Source organism: Protopterus annectens, chromosome 2.part0 (assembly GCF_019279795.1).
Source record: "Protopterus annectens isolate FY-2018-M chromosome 2.part0, PAN1.0, whole genome shotgun sequence".
Taxonomy (NCBI): domain Eukaryota; kingdom Metazoa; phylum Chordata; order Ceratodontiformes; family Protopteridae; genus Protopterus; species Protopterus annectens.
Genome location: NC_056728.1, coordinates 1,770,381,700 through 1,770,403,658, shown reverse-complemented (window position 1 = coordinate 1,770,403,658; position 21,959 = coordinate 1,770,381,700).

Genomic DNA, 21,959 nt, shown 5'->3' with positions numbered 1-21,959 from the left:
TGCTCTGTGTTGGCCACCACCCCTATGTGTGAGGACATGAGCTGTAGGGTATGTCGACTGCATACTATGTTTGCCTGAGCCCTAGCTTGCATATCTCCCCCAAAGCAGTGCATGTCTGTTCAACATTATTCCACCTACCCCTGAGATGAGTGTAGACATTGTGCATGTGGCTGTACACACATGTTTGACATGGCTGTCCCTACTTTACATTGGTGCCACAGACCAGCACAGGTTTACAGTACACCGGCCTGCTGTGTGGCATATGACCTTGCCAATCACATGTAGTATGACATGTCTTCTGCTGACATGTTGAATGACATGCATACATGTGTAACACAATGGTGTCCTTTCCAATCTACAGTATGGTAATGGTATCCCAATGCAGGGATGTGTTATACTAACATGGGCCTTCAGCTGATGCAATGTTGTCTGTCCACCCTACAAATATGCAGGGGCATATAGCACAATAAGCTGATGTGCATAGCCATTGCAGGGCATCATGTGGCTTCACAATTGCTATACAGTGTGAGCTACTGACACAGTTCACAGCCATGACTATGTTCACATACAATGCATATCTAATTTGGAATGTGACCCATGTCACCGAGGTGTATACACAATAAACCCTAATGTAGAATGTGTGACACAGGTCACAAAAGGGTATACAGCTGACACCCCTGCACATCTGCAACCATATTGCTGATACCTGGCAACTATGCCCACACATGGCTAACTTACACGTACTCTATGTCCCACATGCCATATGTGTACCTCACACACATGAGGAGCAGGCATGACAGTGATGTCTGACACCAGCAAGGTGAATGTACTGCATCTGTGGCTTGATGTGGATGTATGTGTATGTTGTGCAACACATGTATGTATTTGGATACTGTATAGGTGAATGCTTCCATGTCGTGACACACTCCAGATGTTCAAGACATGTTATGTGGTGGTTACATGTTATGCCTACACAAGCTGTGCACAGGCCTGTATAATGTTTAGTGTTTTACATCTGCAATATCACCATTACACAAAGGCCATAGTTGTATTGTGTCGAGCCAATGTACAACAGGGTGTACACACATGTACATCACATCTACTGTGTGTGTTCTTCATGTCTCTGGCCATCCTCCATGGCCATGTGTATACATGTTCAGTCCAATGGTTGTGATGGTCATCGTATTTCACATGTCAGTGTTATCCCATATGACATACACCCATAGATGTTATATGCCCCACTGATGACAGGGTTATGCAGACAAAGGGTGGTATGTATGGGATGCAAGACATGTTTTCCAGGATAGTTGAGCAGTGTTGCAGTCAGCCCACTACATGTCATGGACATGTCTGATAGCACATGACATTGTGTGACATTCATAGCAAGGGTATTCTCCGCAAGGGTGTATCCTGTGAGCTGGGCATACTCCAGCTCCAACACATTTAGTGTGTGTGCACACATATGCTCTCTGTACAGTACTGTTCGTATTCCCAACATGTGTAATGCTGATATGTAGTACCTGTCCCTACAGTGGAACACATCTCCACCATTGTATTTACTGTTGTCCACACATCTGGCAATGACAGTTTGGAAGGTTTAGTGTAGGTGTTTCATATAGTCATCAATTGTTTCACATAGGTAAACAGTGTGATGCATTGCAGGTCTGACCAGTGTTCATTAACAGGACCACCATGCATTATGTGTATGTGTGTTATGGCAGATAGCATGCTATTAATATGTTCCGTGCATTATCAGGCCTGGTAAATAATAACTATCTCACCTGACAAAGGCTGCTGTTGTTGCAAAATGCCAGAGGTTCCTAAACAGGGGTGTCACAGCAGTAAGATCATTATCCACACCTGTGTGATAGCTACAGGGTGCAATGTCCATGTTAGCACATAAGCCAGTACAATACACTATACTATGGAATATGCACATCTGTGCATACATAGAGTAGCAGAATATAGTATGTGGCATGTGTGCATACATGCCTTGCATATGATGTTACATTACATATTGTACAGTAACACATGTAACTATGTGATATATAGTTGTGTTATATGTGCAGTAGTGACTTACCAGGCAACTCCAGGCTCAGTGATTGAGAGACACCCACCTCCACAAAACCAGCTAAATCTTGTGGATGGAGGTCTGCAGGTGTCCCCAGGTTGGCCAGTAGCTCCTCGGTACGTGTTAGTGGGGGTTGGGTGAGTGGCCCCCCACCTGTTGCACCTTGTTCTCTGGTGATTGCATTAGCACACTGTTTCGCCCATCTTATCAGGTCAGTGCAGTGTCGGTGCACCTGCTGATAGGTGTGATTGTGACCGCCTACATCATTTACTCTCCTACAGAGTTTCTCCCACAGGGCGTCCCACTGCTGTGCATCCTGTGGCACATGGCTGAAGAGCGTCATGTAGTTGTCGAGGAGATATGGGATGAGGACCTCATCCTCCAAGTGGCTGTATGGTGGCAGTCTGCTACATGGCATACCTGGAAGACATAACGATGGGGACAGGTTACAGTAACTCACAGAGAAGTACAGCAGTACAGCTGAACATACATGTGTATCACATTTATTAAGATTTCAAATACGTCTTTGTAAATCTACATGACACTAACACCACTGACATGTATAGGTCACACACATTTGACACCTACTGGTGATGTGATGTTATCACCATATATGTGTGTGTCATGTGATGACATTACTCATACACCATGTGGATGTTGTCTTGACGTGGGCATGTGTCTTTGCCTGTAGTGGTGTCTTTACCTATCAGCACATGCCTGGACATGTTCACGTTAATGCAATTGACCTTAATGCTGTGTATATGCCACATATATAGTCATACATAGCCATTAGGGACATGACCTGTGACCCTGCAGACTTGCAAGCATGTATGTGTTTTGCCATATACATCTACATGGCACTGTACAGCTGTGTAGCATCCTGCCATGTATTGCCTGTGTTGCACATGTGTAACACATGGGACAATAGCTAGCCTGTTGGTATTTGCAGGGATGGATATCAACTATAGCATGTATGGTCATAGTAATCTAGTAGGCTATATGCCTTGGGCCATTTATGAGCCTAGGCAGACAGGTTACCTAGCTGTAGGCAACAGACAGGTAAGTTTCAGTGGCCAGTTCAAGCAGTGCCACAGAACTGATACACATGGTTACTGATATATTTGGCATGCGGTCATCACACCATGTCATAGAGAGGGGCGATGTGCAGCTTCGCTGAATAGGGATGCATAGTATGCAAGAGTATGTTAAGTGTATGGGACAGGAATCTGTCAGGCATGTTGTGATCCTTGTACTAGAAAGGTGGATGTACATGACGTATGTGTTTATTTGGGATCAGGATGTGTTAAGTGTAGCATGTCCAACACCTCTGGGTTGGACATGGCTTTATTCAGGGTAGGCTGCATGCTACATAGTGCAGCTAGGGCTTGTGAAGGGCAGTGTAGGCTATCTACACATGGGCAATAACCCTTAAAGGAAATATGTGATCTATTATGGGTCACATGGGTGTTGAATATGGCTGAGCAGTTATCTCTATATTCCTGGATGGCACCCTGTCATGCTTAGGGGTGCCACATACAGCTACCTGTCTTTTGTGGTGATGTAACTATCAAAGGGAAGTACTGTCCAGCTGCATCCCATACACACAGTTGCCATTATGTTGACCGCTGCCTAGGTGGTAGTTAATGGGTACAGGGTTTGTAACATAGGGGATGACAATGCAATACTTAGCTGTCAGATTGTGGCCATACATCACACACCACACATCTGACACACTAAGGCCCTTCTGTATGTTGAACGCAGCACACAATGAGTCAACTATTTCTCCTAGTTCATAGTCATTTGCAAACATCAATAGACTGATGCCTTCTGTGTTAGTCTATGTGGTATAGATAACAAAGATGGGGAGTACCAGGAATGACCCCTGTATGTGGCTGGCACTGGTTTGATGTGCATGTATTCATCAAACACCTTCTGTAGTGTGGTTTCTGCCAGCAGTCCAGTTGCCAACCACTCCTGTGACATAGGAATATACACCTAGTTTACTGAGTCTAACTTTAACACAGTATGGGTGATGGTGTCCTACGACCTGGCAAGGTCATGATATGCAGTGTGAATCAACCCTACTGTCATCTACATCTGTACCAAGTACATCAATTACGATGACCACGGTTCATGCCGTACAGACCAGACTCAGCAAGGTAGTTGTGCACTATGTCCCATTATCAATGGTGTCTCCCCCTTTGTGGGGTGTGATAACTGTTGCTGTGCACCATTCAGTGTGTGCACAGCCTGACATGGAGCTATGATTGAACATGATGCGTATGTGGATAGCTGAATGTTCTTACATTTGTATAGGATACACCCGGGGATGTTGACAGGTCCCATGAAAGCTGTATGTATGGCTTTAGAGAGTGCAGTTTGTACCTGCATAGTTATTAGTACAGGGGCCCTGTAGTGTACATGGATATATTACTAAGTGTACCTGTTGGGGGTGGGGGGGAGGTGGGAGTGGGTTTAGGTTCTCCAAGACCCTATCTGGATGAACGAATGCAATTTCTGTAGGTGCAGTACTACCCATGCCATAGTGCTGTACAGCGAGGCAGATCTTGTCAATGCCATTACGATTAATGACACAGCTATAGAATGCTCTGTGCTTGGCCTCATAATATGTGGCTGATTAGTTTCACAGTAGCTTTGCGTGGTTTTATATGGTGCATCTGCATCTTACTGAGGCTGACCAAGGATCACCTACACTCATGTGTATTCACTCTTGCAACAGTTACTACCTTCTGTGGTACAGTCTAAAGCATGGTATCACCAGTTTTCCTACTTTTATGTGTTGGGTTGAATCCTGGTTCTGTTTCAATGGCACAATCACTGCACATATGTGACTGCTTAAGGTTCATATGTGTAGGATTCAGCATTTGCACATGCATTGTCCATCTGCATGGGTGCCATAACACTCACCACTCTGCTCTTAGGAAACATAACATTGGCATTGGAGGCTAACTATGTGTAGCATACTGTTAGCCCTGTTTGTGTAACTACTGTGTTCCAGGTCAGTGGGGTCGATGGAATCCAACATGCATTGAGCACAGGTGTTGGTACATGAGGAGTCTTCCCAGTTCATACTGGAATAGTTGAGAGTAGCCATTATTATGGTTTTGTCTCAGACCTAATCTTTCCCATTACAGAACATTATGACAGTTGGGAAGTCCATGGCCTGGTGGGTGATCTGTCTCAAGGTGCATTTTGAATTCCACTTTGGCAGAAAGGTAGTTGCTCAGCATAATACATCTGATGTTATGCAAGTGCAATTAGCGTGGGGGTGTACATATCCTTCATATCGGCATATACTATCCCCTGTTATAGCACATACTTGTTGAACCAATCCTGACACTGACAGTGGCTGGAAGCAAATTGGTGGGTTCCAAGCCCATATCATCCCTTGTGGTGTATGTGGAGTGTGCTGTGTGACCTACAGCAGTACACACATAGAATACTACAAGCATTACTACTGCTCAACAATACATCGCTACAAGATAGCTATTTCCACTATATGCATTCTTACAGTACAGATACTACATACACAGACATACTACGTTATACATACCGTCTTAGTAATCGGACATATTATTAACTGGTGTAATACTCTTTTTCGGTTCATCTTTCAGTGTTTTGTACTGTCCTACAGGTAGATACAGATGGCCTGAATGTGTGACAAGGCAACCTTTTATAGTTACAGATCAGTAACATGTGCGATCCAGAGGACTGATTGATGTTCCTAAGTAGCTAATTACATGAACATCAGCTGTGGTGCTACTGCCTTAGCCAATACCATGGCTTCAGTAGAGTATAATCGAGTACTCCACTTGGGCATTGTCCCTTTGCCTTACTTGTGAGGAAGACAGCGTTGAAGTTTGTTTGGAATCTATTGCAACAGCTGTATGGAGATGAACAGTAATATATTGTGTGTAATGCCTAGAGGAGTTGGTCTAAATGTGAGTACTGCTGTCATATTTCTGAACATTGCTACTTGTGCAGGGTTTGTCTGTACCTAATACTTCTGCATATGTTTCAGTCTGGCCAGGGTGTTTGGCCAGCTCAAGGCTGCATAGATATGCATATAATGTTAGGGAGTTTACAGTGTGCCTACCAGACATATTTAGTTTGGTGTTACTGTGTATCATACTGTGCTAATAATCAGTACTCCGTAAAACTTCCTGGTGTACGAACCTTTCAACCCTCTGAAATGGGATTCGTTCATACAAACCCTGTTACATCAGCAGCTGTTCAATTGTATAATGGCAACTATTTCACACAGGGCCATGTTAGTGTGTCTGTGTCCAGGTATGTTAAGGTTTCAGCAGATGTTGTACAGTAGTTGCATAATTGGTTATGGTATGGCAGTATGTACTGATGTAATTATTTCGGTTGTGGGATAGATGGTGGGTGTACATAGCACATGCAGGTGTGTAGGAACCCCTTTCATTCAACGTCTATATGTGTGTGGGTGTTCATTCCCTATGTGAACACCTATCCCTTAGTGGACAAATACTATAGCAATTGCAGGCTGATTCATTAAGGCACCATTACATTCTTTGTATAGCATACAGGTACTGTTAGTCCTTAAAAACTTTTGGAAATACATCGGAATGTAATAAAGATTTGCAAAATGAAAGCTGTCTATGTAATTTTGTCATGGATATTTGCAGTCATTGCAGTTGTGTTGGTGACTGTGTCTATAGAACATATTTGTAATAGTGTATTGGCATATACTCTTCATTCGTTATGTTCCTATTGTTTGGGGGGGTGGAATGTGTGATTGCTATGGTCCATGTTATACTCAGATATGACCACTTCGGATGCTGTCTACAGACATGTATGTATGTGTGTGTATATATGTATATATATATATATATATATATATATATATATATATATATATATATGTGTGTGTGTGTGTGTGTGTGTGTGTGTGTATATATATATATATATATATATATATATATATATATATATATATATATATATATAAGCATACACCTTTAATTGGGTACATGGTGGGTTGTCCTATTTCAACACATTCCTCCCTTTTGTGTTTTAACCTGTCCACATACACAACTGGGAGAAATACATCCCAGGTAGCTTAGTGTTAGGTTACTCTGAGGATGGAGTACATGGTTGCGGGTTCTACTCCTGGATGGTGTTGTTATTTTACCTCACAGAGTAGGCACTGGTAGGGAAAGTGTGAATAATTCACATTTATGCGGTTGTGAGCAGGTTTGCCCATGGACTGTGCGACGTTAAGCAATGGTCAAACATGTGAAGCGCTTCTCTGTTTACTGTGTTTCAGCACCATTTACTGTTGTACAAACACATGGAAACCTGCTTACAACTGCTTAAGAGTGCTTTAATCCACCTGCATCCAAAAGCCCTTATTCTGGCCCTCAGAATAACCTAACAGCCCTTGCAGGTCTTGAACCCGGGAACATGAACACCACACTCACTGACTTTACCACTAAGGTACCTGGGATATGTACGAATGTTATGATGTTTAGAATATACATGGTACTACAGACATTCCTCACTACTGAAAAAAAATGTGACAGTCAGTTGGTGTACTTATGTCTGATACATGTTAATGTTCATATGTTTGTGAAAGTAGGTGTTGTAATGGGACATGACAGGGTGTATTATGAATGAGTAAGGTTCTTGCTTTGTGTCCTTTTTATATTGTCTCCATACTCCATGTATGCTCCTCCAGTTCACTTATTGGACATCCGACCCAGGCCCTCCTTGATGCATGATTGCATTACCCATCATTCCTCCCCCACCCCAATCTTCACATACACAACAACCACCCCTTCCTTGGTGAATTAGGTTAATATTAATTGTTATAATACCAGAGCTACATGTGTTTTGTGTACACTCCAATTCCTTTGGAGTGCTTCTGTGATACAAAGTGTGTTCATAGATGTTTATATATATGGCTATTGATGTAACTGTATAATATATATATATATATATATATATATATATATATATATATATATATATTATATATATATATATATATATATATATATATATATATATATGTGCAGAGATCACTGATATATATATATGTGTGTGTGTGTGTGTGTGTGCAGAGATCACTGATATATATATATATATATATATATATATATATATATATATATATATATATATATATATATATATATATCGTACTCGTTTGTAACAGTAATACATCTGTAGACTGGAACGTGTTGGTTCACAAACTACAGTACATTACAATGTACTGTGCATATGTACACAAAGTCACTGTCCCATTTGTGATCATTACAGTGAAATGCATATGATATAAGGTGTAGTCTCAAGACCATGAGACATGTGTACACCTCAGATGGCTTAGTGGTATGTCCCATGACTATAGTACGCATGGTCCAGGGTTCGACACCTGCGATGATTTACAAATGTTTTTTTACTGCAGAATAAGGCTCATTTAAGCAGTTGTAAGCATGTTTAAAAGTGTTTGTGTAATATTATAGCAGTGGTTAAACACAGTTAAACAAACTTTGTAACGTATAACCTGTGCGCACAAACATGGCCACATCCACTAACTACTCCGGATATATACATGTCAGTGATGTAACATCTCAGTATGTGCTGACTTAACATTACATTCTCTGTTGACTGTACTGTCCAGCTCACATGGGTTTATATGGGTGATTCGAATGTTTATTATACAGACAATTACTACCTATATATGCAAGCTGTGGTTAAAGTATACTTTTGCACATGATAAACATCCCTGTCATTATCGGGATTGTAACCTTAAATGCACAGATACTATGCGGATGCTGTAACCATTACACTGTTGACATTAACATTGCTTCTGCCTATTTCCTATTTAGATTATTTCTATGTGTAAGCTAGGCTAAGCAAAGGGCGCGAGCCCCCAAACTCACTGAGCTTCACGTACTCTTGAAATAACAACATATAACAAATGTACTGTGAGACAATACATTACATTCCTAACTACATTAGGCATAGCCCCTCACTGACACACTTCAAGGGAAACCTTGTTGTGTGAATGGGTAACAGACTATACACCCCTGGGATCATGTGTCCCGGAACCATACAGCCAGGTGGTGGGGGAGCCTGTCCAGTTTGATAGCTGCAAGACCTGTTGGGGGAATTGAATGGTGTTGAATTGCCACATTAACATACCCTCTTTAGATCACTAAGTGCCCCTATCACCCTCCACAACCCCAGTCTTCAACAGCTTCCAGCAACTCTGCCTGGAATTGCTTCATTGGCTATGCTTGACAGAGGCTCAGTTACTTCATCAATGGTGCGGGGAAGGCCAACACACTGTTGCTATGCTTCTAATTGCCCTTGGGCAGATATGTAGTAGGCTATCTGTGAACCTCTATTGTGCAGACCATCACAGCCATAATATGTGAATAAACAGACCTTCAGATCTCAATATACAGTGAGAACTCACCATGTAGTCAGGAAACAGTTGAGTACAGCAAGAATATACAGAACACTGATACTTAGTCACTCCAAAAGCCTATCTTGGAAGCTAGAAGACTTGTATAAGTTTAAGGCTTTCTATTGCTTACCAGTAGGTTACCTACAGGGGAGATGAAAAACAAGCACAGATGGGGAACATGCATGCAGTGATACCATACCAGTCTATGTGTCAGCCTTACGCTTTGGAATACTAGCCAAGGCTATTGACGCCCTCATGGTGCCTTATTTAAGAGAGTCTCAAAGGTGAATACCAGCTCTGTAAACAGCACAATAGCAGATTCAATGAGGATTATGCTGCTCAACACCAAGGGTTGTGATCACAACATGCATGTACTCACAGCACTCCTCAGGATGGACAACATCAACATCTGTGCATTAACTGAAATCTGTCTTAAGGCTCCTTAGAGCACACCAGCACTACCAGACTACAACCCATACTACACATTTCAGCCACAGAACATGGATGGAGAGACATGGAGGGGCTATATCCATATTCATCAGGGATACCTACACCTCCAGGTTAGTGGGGCAGCATGATACCTTGGTGATCATTCATGTGCAGCTAACATCAGTCACAACTGCAATGTGGAATGTGTCCTGCTACGGATCACCCTCCATGACCCAGGACCTCCACTCCACCTACCTGGAGACAGTGGAGAACATGCCAGTCCTAACGTACACCCTGGCATTGGTCGATGTCAACTACCATACCATTAACTGGGAAACATACTCCTGTACTCACTTCCAGGACCAGAGCTTCCTGGAATGTATCACCTCATATGCCCTGTATCAGATGGTAACCTCCCTAACGTGGGGTGAAAACTACTAGATGTGGTCATCACCAATATGGTCAACAGGTGTACCACAGCGGAGGTTAACTGGTCACTGGTTAGATCTGACCATGAACTATTCACTGTTTCCACACCCTAGCATCTCTCCCACCCATGGATACCACAGTGTATACCTTTCCTACAGCTAAATTTACACTACTAGTGACAGGGGTGGGGGGTTTCACAGCCCCCATGCTAAGGGGAAGCACTGCTCATGATACAGTCAGATTTACAAATGGAGTCTATAAGCACCTACATGGATGTATGGATTGTGCCATCACTAGTAAACCAAGACTCACTCCTCCTAGACAAGGACACCAGTCTGGTGGACCTCTGCAATAAACAGGCTATACTACAGAAGTAGGACAGTGCTCCAGACACACAGCAAATCCCATGAAGGGCAGACATCCGTGACCACTATTAGTATGATACGTAGGTCCCTCACGACATCATCCAAGGCTAACATCAGCAAGAGAATACGCAAGGATTTGAAAGATAACCACAAAGCCTTCTTTGGCTATGTCAAGGATCTACGTGGTGACACACAGATTTGCACTGTGCCGGTGAAATATAGCACAAAATATGCTGACCCTACTGATATCGCCAACATCCTTGCAGATACATTCAGTGCATACTTCACCCCCTAAAGAGTCCACAACACTACCCAAAAGGTACAGTATCCCAACCATCAGAGACACACAGGTGGAAATGGCTCTCTCTAACAGCAGAATACAGCATCAATACAGGCAGATGTCGACTCAGACTGCATCTTGCAAACTGTACAAGGCAACCTGCCCCCCACCTAATTAAGCATTCCTACCTCAGCCTTTCCACAGGCTACATGCCCATACAATGGTGTGTGGCAATGGTTATTCCACTCCATCAAGGTGAAATCACAACTGACCATGGTAACTACCACCCCATAAGCCTGACTAGCCTGGTCTGCAATGGTATAGTTTACATCCTCATGGCACTCATTAACAATGACATTGGTAACCTTCAAACATGTGACTCAACCCAGGTCAGCTTGGTTGAGTGCAGTTCATGCCTACTGAACCTGTTTGATGTCTTACATACAGTCACCAAGATGTTGTATGACAGGGGAGGTGGTTCACACATACTACCTGGACCTCACCAAGGCTTTTGACACCATGCCCCACTCAGGTATTATTGATAAACACACCAGCCTGTACATTCACCCATACATCACAGTTTGGGTTGCCAATGAGCTTACACACAGGACCCACATGGTACGACTAGCGGTTTCCAGGTCCAACTCTTTAACAGTCACGACTGGTGTCCCACAGGTTTCAGTCCTGGGAGCCCTACTGTTTATCATATACATCTCAGATGTACAGGCAAACACAGGTGGACTACAGCAGACCATGTTTGGCAATAGCTGCAAACTGGGAGCCATGACTGATAGTCCAGCTGCCACGGACATCCCTCAAGGGGCCTCACAGAGAACATCACAAGGTGCCAATTACATGGCCTCCAGCCAAGTTCCACTAACTGCATGGTCATTCCATTGTGGAATTGGCACCCACATATTAACACATGAGCGGCAGTCACTTTAATACAGATGAGGTAATGAGGTATCTGGGAACTAAGGTAGATAGTGATCTCCCCTTTGACAATCATATCTCCACAGTAGTTTGGACATCCTTCTATGTAGGCCATCTGATTACTAAAGGATTGCCATCTAGACATACTGGGGTTATAGTGCCCCTTTACTCATCACTCATCATTCCCATCATAGGGTATAATAATCCATGTGGGATGTACCTCAGAGGACATGTCCAACAGCTGGGGGGGGGGGTCCACGAATGTACCTCACCAAGGGAAATACTGGCCTCCAACATATGGCTTATGCAGCCGGACTGAATAAACTCCTGCTTTACTCAGTGACATCTCGTTTACCCAGAGATGATCTCCGCTGGCCAACATAGCCATGAAAAAAACTCTGGCTTGATGGATATTCTCCACCTTTGGGAATCCATGTCACAGTGAGCCACACACTGTAGTGAGCTGACCTTGCCACAACAATAACTGGAGGATGCTGTAGGGACAGCTTCCTGTCACAGACACCCCCCATACTTTGGAACAACATCCCTAACTACATTATACAGTGCCACTCACTAACACTCTGCAAGAGAAACCTTAAAGAGTGGATGGGGAACAGTAGATGCACCCCAGGGATCCCGCCATTGGCTCTGCTCCACAGAGGGATGGTTAATGAATCAATGCGATGGCAAAAGCTGACACATTTTGGCTGGCCTTATGAATGGCCTCTGGCAGTTGGCCAAGTACCTACCTACCTATGAATCTGTACATGCAGTATCTGCATATGCTGATAGCTTAATTTACTGTTCAGGTGTTGACTTACCTTGTGCCAATGGCTGTTGTGTGTGTAATAGTTGAGGACTGCCTATGTTGGATGCACACATTAGACTGCCTATACATGACAATTTCCAGGTAGTCTTGTAGCGTGTGCCATCCATTTTTACTGTGTGTGTGCAGGTGGAGAAAAGTGTCAGTTCCTAGGTGCCTACACTGTCAGTGTGTGTGCTATACGTTCTCTCTTTGTCAAGGCATGGGCATACTGGGCATGCCTCCATCTGCCTGCTGGGGCTGGCTCAGGGTGTTTGTGGTCTGAGTACCTCTGTGTCTGTGGGGCCCTTGGCAATGGTGGTGGGCTGTGAGTGCCTTCACCATTCTGTCCCTGCTGCAGCTGTTTCCGCAGGACCATATTGTGTAGCATGGCACACACTATGAAGATGTGGGCACATGTGCCGGAGAGTACTACAAGGCTCTACCAGATATGTCCAAGCAATGGAACTGTGATTTCAGCATCCCAAACACACACTCTATGATGATTCTGGTTTGTGCATGTTCCTCATTATGGCGTTCCTGCATGGGTGTGTGTGCATTTCTGATGGGAGTCACCATTCATGGTTCCAGTCCATAGCCAGCATCCCCCACCAGGTGGCCATTTGGGATGTTCCTCCTGGCAAATAACTGATACAGCTGTGAGGCATGCCAGATGTTGGAGTCATGATAGCTTCCAGGGCTGCCAGCACACACATCCATGATAATGCCCTGGGCATTGCACACGACCTGGCAGTTGATGGAGGGGTATCCCTTGTGGTTTATGTAGCACCTACCCAGCTCACCGGGTGGTGACTTGATGTGTATGTGCGTGCAGTCTATTGCACCCACTACCTCCGGGTATTCTGCCACATGGTAGAAGAGATGCATATTGCTGGCCAACTCCTCCTGCATTCGGGGGATTTATATGTGCTCATTAGCATGTGGTAACATGGTATCCAGGAACTGGTGTAGTACCCTGGATGCTGATACCTTTGAGATACCCATGATATACCCAGTTGGTCTTTGAAAGGTACCTGTAGCTAGTATTCTCAGGCTTACACATACCTTTGTATCCACTGCGATGGGTTTCCTTCTGTTTGTTTTGGCTCTGAGACGTGGCCGGCACAGCTCCACAATGTGCTGTAGGGTGTCCCTGTCCACCCTGTAATGCTCTACTATCTCCAGATCATGTAGTCCCTCGTAGCTTACTCTGGGTCTGAACACTCTCCTCCTCCTCAGGTGCCTGCGGTGGTCATGTACATCATCTTCCACACCACCTTCAGTCTCCAACACATGCTGGTGGATCAAAGCTATGGCAGCCCCTAACATGTACATACTAAAAGTTCCCCGTTTGTATATACCACTGGTGCAGAGTGTATGGGAATACACAAATGTGTGTGAGGTGCTTTCACACTTTATAGTATTGTGCTATGGATGCTGCTGCTGATGTAAGTGGGTGTGTATGAGCTATTCCAGCTGCTGAGTGTCTTAATTATGGGTTTTTCAATGAGTACTGCATGTGTGGGTCCTTTACTGTGGAGATCTACTTGCCTGCCTTGATTAATCTGTTGCCCTTTAATTCACTTTTAGACCTGGATCCCCTTCCATTATCAGGCATGCATCCACCTTCCGTCTTTCTTGTTTTGTACTTTCCCTACCCAGTAATGGTGAAATGTGCCTTGTAGCTGATATACTGCATATTGCCTTTGTTCTGCTTTGACACTTTGCTGTTTTCTTTGCAAGTACAGCCCCTCCCCTTTCCTGTTCTGCAGGCAGCTGCTTGCAGCCTTGTTAGCTGTTGTCAATGGTCCACTGTAGGCTCCTAGATGTTAATTAGTCATTTGTACTCTAATTTCACTGCTGCAGCATTTCCTTATTTCTTTCCTATATCCTTCCTGTTTCAGCTACAGTGCGTGCCATGCATACCCATTTACCAGGTTTACATGCGTTTTCATCTCCATTCAGATGCATACGCAGTTACCTTGTGTACTGTCAGCTAATTATAGCTATGGGCAATTCGACACACCCCTATCCTGCAGCTTTGCCTAGCTAGGGGCAGACCGGTTTAGCAATGCTCCAATGTGCTTACAGCAATGACGACACACCCCCTCTCTTGATGTCATCTTTATCTCAAGGGCTCACCTCAGTGTTATAATGCTACACTGTGAGGTGCATCCTTACACCAGTGGGGAATCTGTGCTTCAGTATTACTCCTCTCATTTGTATGGCATTGCCTACTAATTCCTAGCTACTGCGCATAACACTGTCACTGCCCCTTAGCAACCCTTGCACCATAGTATGGTGTACCATGCCTGCCATTGACTATTATGGGGAAATCATGATATGTGTTTCATTGCAGTTTTATTCTATATTTTTATATATTCCTTGCGATCCTCTTTGCGCACCGCTGCCCTGCGCTTCCAAGTCGCGATAATGCGACTATATATATTAAATGTTAATTTTATATTTTGTACATGTTTTATTATGCCAATGGCTATATATTTAGCCATTGGCATATATTAACAATATAATACATGTATTTGGTTGCCTGTTATGACTTCGATTTTATGTTTGCAAAAATGTAAACCATTTTTTACGGTTTACATTTCTGCATGCTTACACTACGTCTGCACCACTTCCTGAATCACTACATACATTCATTTGCATGCCACAGTGCTGCAAATGGGGTAATTAGCATATAAGACTCAGGAGTTGTGCAGGCATAGTGTACACAGGTAGTGCACGTGAGAACAGCTCGTACCTGAATCGCTCAGTGGCCATCTTTGGTGTTAGAACACCAACGCTATTCCTGCACCTGGCGCAAGCTTCATGATTCCCGGGGGATGAGTCAGCAAGCAAAGGAGAGTAGTATTGCTGAAACTGAATTCATCCTGAAGTCTTGCTGAGTACCTTCATGAGGTGGACCCTGTTTTTTCATAAGATATCGCCAAGATGACATATATAGACTGTATTTTATATAGCATATATCATGGACAGAACTAGGTTAAAAATTAAAAAAGATAGCTGGGTATACAAGACCCAGGATAAAAAAGTGCCCAATCCTGATAGGAGCACTGGTGCCAGGACTGGAAAAAATGACAGTGTAGAATCCTCAAAATACGGAAACATTCCTTCAATGGGGCTAGGCCAGGCCCAGAGGGAGGATGCCCCCCCCCCCCCGTTGTAAAAGGAAGTAGCAGTCCACAAAAATCACAAAAACTGATAGGCCAAGGAAGAATCATAAAGGCAACAGAGTGGATTATTTAGGATAAGAAAGAAATTATATATTGTTACATTTATGCAAAAAGCCCAGAATTTCCAGATACAAGATATACAACAAGATTAAGAGAGAAATTAGAAGAAAAAAAAATACTTCCACAAGAAAAACTGTCAGAAGCCTCAAATAAAAAATTGTGTTCATTAATACAACAGATTTGTGAAAAACATTATATAGACCAAGAAACTTTGATCTCTTTGGAAAAAGAAGCATCTGAGGAAGTGTGAAAATATAAACAACAAAACCTAGAGATTTTTTAAAAGTATAAAAAAGAAATATGGACATGGGAAAGAAAGAGAAATTTGATATGATGCAATATTTATGCAAAGTTAAAAGCCAAATTAATCAATACAAAAAAGGCAGCCCCCAAATATATTTGAAGAGAAATACAGGCAAAGGAATTTGAACATGGAACTCTTTACAATACAAAAAATAAGAAGACAAATAGGAAAAGTAGAAGGAAGATTAGTAATGGAGAAGTTAAAAAAATAGAAACTGAGGTTATGGAGCACCTGTGTAGTGAAGGATTCAGTGTAAAAAATCTAACTCAGAAAGCACCACAGCAGGATAGAGCAATAGACATCCAAATTAAGGGGAAAACAGAGGAACAGGAAGCAACCGGTCAGTTGCCATATGAAGATATTTTGGAGCCTTCCACAGGAAACCAGTATAAACATTCACTTGAAGCTGGGCAGCAAGGGAAGAACAGGAAACTGTGGAAACTCTGGAGCAGTCAATGTTGAGGAGTGATAGGCCAGTGAGTCCCCATGTGACAGAGCAACTGATGACGCAGGATGAAACTGAAGAGAATGTGTCACAGGAAAATGCTATTAAATGGAGAACAAAAAATGTGCCCTCAGTACAGACAAAAATGAACTAAGAGAAGATTGCTTGATTTAAAAGAGACAGATAGATATAGTAAGATCAATGAAAGAAATAGACTGAAGAAAGTCAATAAAACTCCAAACAGTAAGAAGTCTGATACAACAAATGAACACAGTAATTAGGACTGTCCATAGAGATCCATGCAATAGAAAATAAGTAAACAGGATATATTACTGTGCAGCTAAATTAATAACAGATGCAATTCTACTACAAGAACACATGGTAGTGAGGGAAAGGAATGGGAGAAATCAAATACCATCATGGAAGTATCGAACAGAGAAAATTATAAAGCAGTTAAGACAAGAAGTGTCACTGTTAGAGGAGTATAGAAGAAGGAACAGATCGACAAAAATACTCAGAAAGATAGACATGATAAAAGTAATGTGCAATATTATAATGGATCAGGATCTATCATGCACTGTTGTAAATAATAAACATTTTATCAGCACAGGCAGAAAAAACTTAGAAGATACACAAATAAATATAAAGCGCAAAATAAGCAATTCATTGATGACCCCAAAAAGTTTTATAGAGAATTGGGAACAAGGTAAAAGGAAGTGAAAGACCACCCAAAAATATGAAATAGATACATTTTGGAGAAGTATTTATGAAGATCCTGTGGAACGTAACAAAAGATGCTAGATGGATAGAAGAAGTAAAATAAAGTATAAGAAGTTGAAAGGTACAGGATAGGAAATGGAATGAAGTAACAGCCAGAGAGATTGAAACAAAGTTAAGAAAACCTTTAACTGAAAAACCCCAGGCCCAGATGCAGTACCTAACTTCTGGTTAAAAGTATTAACATCTTTGCATGAAGATTTAGCCATGAATAAGAACTATTTATATGCACACCCTGAACAGACACCAATCTGGCTAACAACAGGAAAAACAATGCTCCTACTTAAGAGTGAACATGCAAGCTACCCTAAAAATTATAGACCAATAACTTGCCTTCCAACTACAAATAAACTATACACTGGAACTGATGCTGACAGAGTTTATAGTCATTTAGAAGAAAACTCAATCATAGCAATAGAACAAAAGGGCAATAAAAGAAAGTCATATGAAACCAAGGATCATCTGTTGCTAAATAAACTTAGAATGGAGAACTGTAAAAAGGGGAAGAATCTAAGTATGGCATGGGTTGACTACAAAAAAGCATTTCATAGTATCCCATATTCATGGATAAAAGAGTGATTAAAATGTATAAGATACACCCTACACTGACCAACTACATTACAGTGAAAATGAAACAATGGCAGACCACTTTGCAATTAAGCCATGATAAAGGACAAATTATCTGACTCTCTGTCACCTCTGCTATTCTGTCTTGCCCTTAACCCATTAAGCTGTCTATTTAGCAGATTAGGCCATGGCTATAATTTGGCTCATAGAAAACAACAAAATGAAAAGACTTTTAATTTTCTCTTTGTCGATGATTTAAAACTGTATAGCTCATCAGGTGAGGAACTGAAAGCACAACTGCAAGTAGTCAAAACTTTTTCAGATGATATAAGAATTTCATTTGATCTTGATAAGTGTGAAAAAGCAACCTTTAAAGCAGGAAAACTGCAGCACCAAGAATACTTCAGTTAGGGACAAAAAGGTGATATAAAAGAACTTGAGCAAGAGGGAGTGTATAAATATTTGGGAATTCATGAAAGATCAACAATAACACATGAACAAATGCAAATATAACTTAGCAAAGAATACTTTAGAAGACTTAAATTAATCCTGAAAACAGTGTTGACATCTAGGAACAAAATTCAAGCTATAAACTAATTTGCTCTTCCTGTCCTAACTTATAGTTTTGGAGTGACTGACTGGCCCCAAAACGTGTTGGATAGATTAGATAGGAAAACAAGAAGGATGCTTCCTGCTCACCAAATGATTTATAAAAATCAATGCATACCAAGATTATATATTCCCCATTCCAAAGAAGGGATGGGCCTCCTTGAAACTGATTACATGTATAGATCTGCAACCATAAGGAGAATAAATCTAAGATGACTTCCCTGCTTAGTCTAGCAGAAGCATATTGATGTCAAGCAGGAATGGAAATCAAACCAGATGTAGATAAAAATCAGGTGACAACTGAATGTACAAAAAAAACAAAAGAAAGAATGCAAGGTGAAGGATCAGATGAGAAAGCAAGAAATGTGGAAAATGCATAAATATAGTTGCAAGTATAGAAAACTTCTGGAAGAACCTCATGTTGATCGGGATAGAATGCAGGAATGGTTAAGGAGAGGCAAATTCAAACCAAAAGATGAAAAGTTAATACTGGCAACCCAAGACAGTGGGCTACGCACACGTTGGTTTACAAAGTCCATTGAACATGTGGGAGAAACAGACAAACATAGGTTTTGTGAAACAGAACTGAAAACAGTCCCACACCTCATTGCTGACTAATACATACTAATGGCAGAAGGACTGTATACTGACAGGCATAATAACGTGGCAAAACTGTTGCACTGTGGATTGTGCAAACATTATAGTATTGAAGTAGCTGAAAAACACTGGAAACATGCGCCACAAAGCATCATAGAAAATGATGGTCTATATCAAATGGGATCACCCATCACCAACAGTTTAAAAGACAGATGCGAGAAAACCAGATATAGTGGTCCATGAAAAGAAGACAATGGTAGCATTGATCACTGAATTTTCTACAGCCATTGACTACAGTGTCTCATGTACAGAGAGACACAAAGTCATAAAATATCAGGATTTGCAGGCAGAAACAAGAGCAATGTGGAAGAAAGATACCCAGACATTTCCAATAGTAGCAGTAGCAACGGGTCTTATAAAAAATAGTCAACAATCGTATTTAGATAAGATACCAATACATGTAACTCCATGCAGAAGGAGTCATTACTGGGCACATTATGGGTGCTGTGAAGAGCACTTCTGGTTGACATCAAAGATTGAAGCAATACTAAGAACTTTAATCATACTTGACTTAGGAATGGGGTCCATTCCTGCCATGGTAATAGAAACTCAAAAGACCTGGAGAAGTAAAAAAAAGAAGACATTAAAATGTATCCATAATATTATATTCAAGTATTATTAAAACAACAGAAACAATTTTAATTGTCAGTTAAACAATTTAATTTAGTTAAAGTAACCGTATCATGAAATTTCAACTAAGACTGTCATAACAGATTAGTTACTATGTTACTATAAACTGGGGGTAGGGTATAAGGGTATCCAATAAAGATATGCATGTTGGCTAGTTAACATTGCAATAGCTTGTGATCGTGTTTTAATGGTGATTTGTTTTGTCTGGATAATATGCGTTCCTTTTTTTTTTTTTTTTTTTTTAGTGGAACATATTTTCAATATGGACAATAAGAACAATGCTATATTAATAATATTATAATATGACATGCAATATATACATGACCGTAGACTACTACTACTACTACTTCACAGCTATAAGTGCACAATAAAAGATACACAAGACAAAAATGTCACAAAAATGGAATGCTGAACTGGTAAAACACCAGGAAATTGTCCCACAAGGGAATTCTGGATTTATAGCTGGCCCATAAAAAATTATAAGTCTTCGCTATTATGTGCTGTGATTTCAAGCCATCTCTAGTTAATTACCCTAGCAATGGTGCAAAACTTTGTCAGGTTGTCTCTAGTTTCTATCTTTCAAAATCCTATGAAAGTGAGTCAGTGCTGACTTTTATGTATGTTTATGTATGTATGTATGTATGTATGTATTTGTATGTATGTTTACTTTGGGGGAAAGCACAGATCACAAAGTAACCCTTTCTAGGCTCAGCTGGACTTATTAAGACTCGGGAGGTGGTGTGCTTTGGCACATCCTGTATCTGAGCAGGCAGGTACGCTTGTGATACAAGCAGTATTAGAAAATCAGAACTCATATGCATGGCCATTTATATTGTTTCTTGTTTTATTCTTTCTTTCTTGCAATGTTACTGTTATTCTCTAACTGTTGCAAACATCTCTTTGGCTTATAGGTTATGTTCGACCTGTTGAAGATAAAGTTCAGTTTCCCCTCTTCTTATGAGTTCCAGCTTTTCAGCCAGAACAGTGCTTGTCTTGGACTATAGGGATGTTCTCTCTCTGTAAAATGTTTTTGTCGTATTCTTCTTCCTCGTGTGTGTGTGTGTGTGTGTGTGTGTGTGTGTGTGTGTGTGTGTGTGTGTGTGTGTGTGTGTGTGTGTGTGTGTGTGTGTGCGCGCGTGTGCGCATGTGTGTGTGTGTGTGTGTGTGTGTGTGTGTGTGTGTGTGTGTGTGTGTGTGTGTGTGTGTGTAACAGAGATGAATTATTAAGTGCTTTGCCAGTTAAGCATTTCCCACTCTCAGTGCAGATTCCAAGCATCCTAAAGCAGATGCAAAAATATTCCTAGGTGTATACAAAACAAGGCTCATCTAAAGACAAACAGGAGGCAAGCATATCCACTCAAAGTCTGCATCAATAAGACTTTTTCAACATAAGCAAATGCAATCTGCCTCATGATGCAGGACATTTTGTGACACAACTCCCTCTGTAAATAGTCTCTATGTTGTAGGCTTATAACACAAGGCAAGTGCGACCTAGTTTGAGCATTCCACACTATGCATATAAAACACACACTGTCATATAGATTTTAGGTCCTCGTGATAATTTAGCTGCTACATTGTGCCATACATCAAATGTTTCAGCATTGATTCATTCTGAACATACAGTTCTAAATATAAAATCTTTCTTTATCAAGATAATGTCCCTTCTAAAATTTAACAGGCTTCATTAATCTAATCTGAATTTGAGTTTGGACAATATGTTTCTAATCATAATGTTCATGGTTTCCATTATATTCACATAAATCAGCGCTACAGCTCCATCATTGCAAATCCTTTCCTGTGTTATGTGCTGACCATGTTCATTTTATAATAGTAGAAATTATATTCTCTATCTGTTTGTTTCTTTATAAGTTTGGTAACTGGAATAATCTAAATGGAAAGTTTCCATTTCAACAGAATTACAAGAAGAAAAAACTTCAAG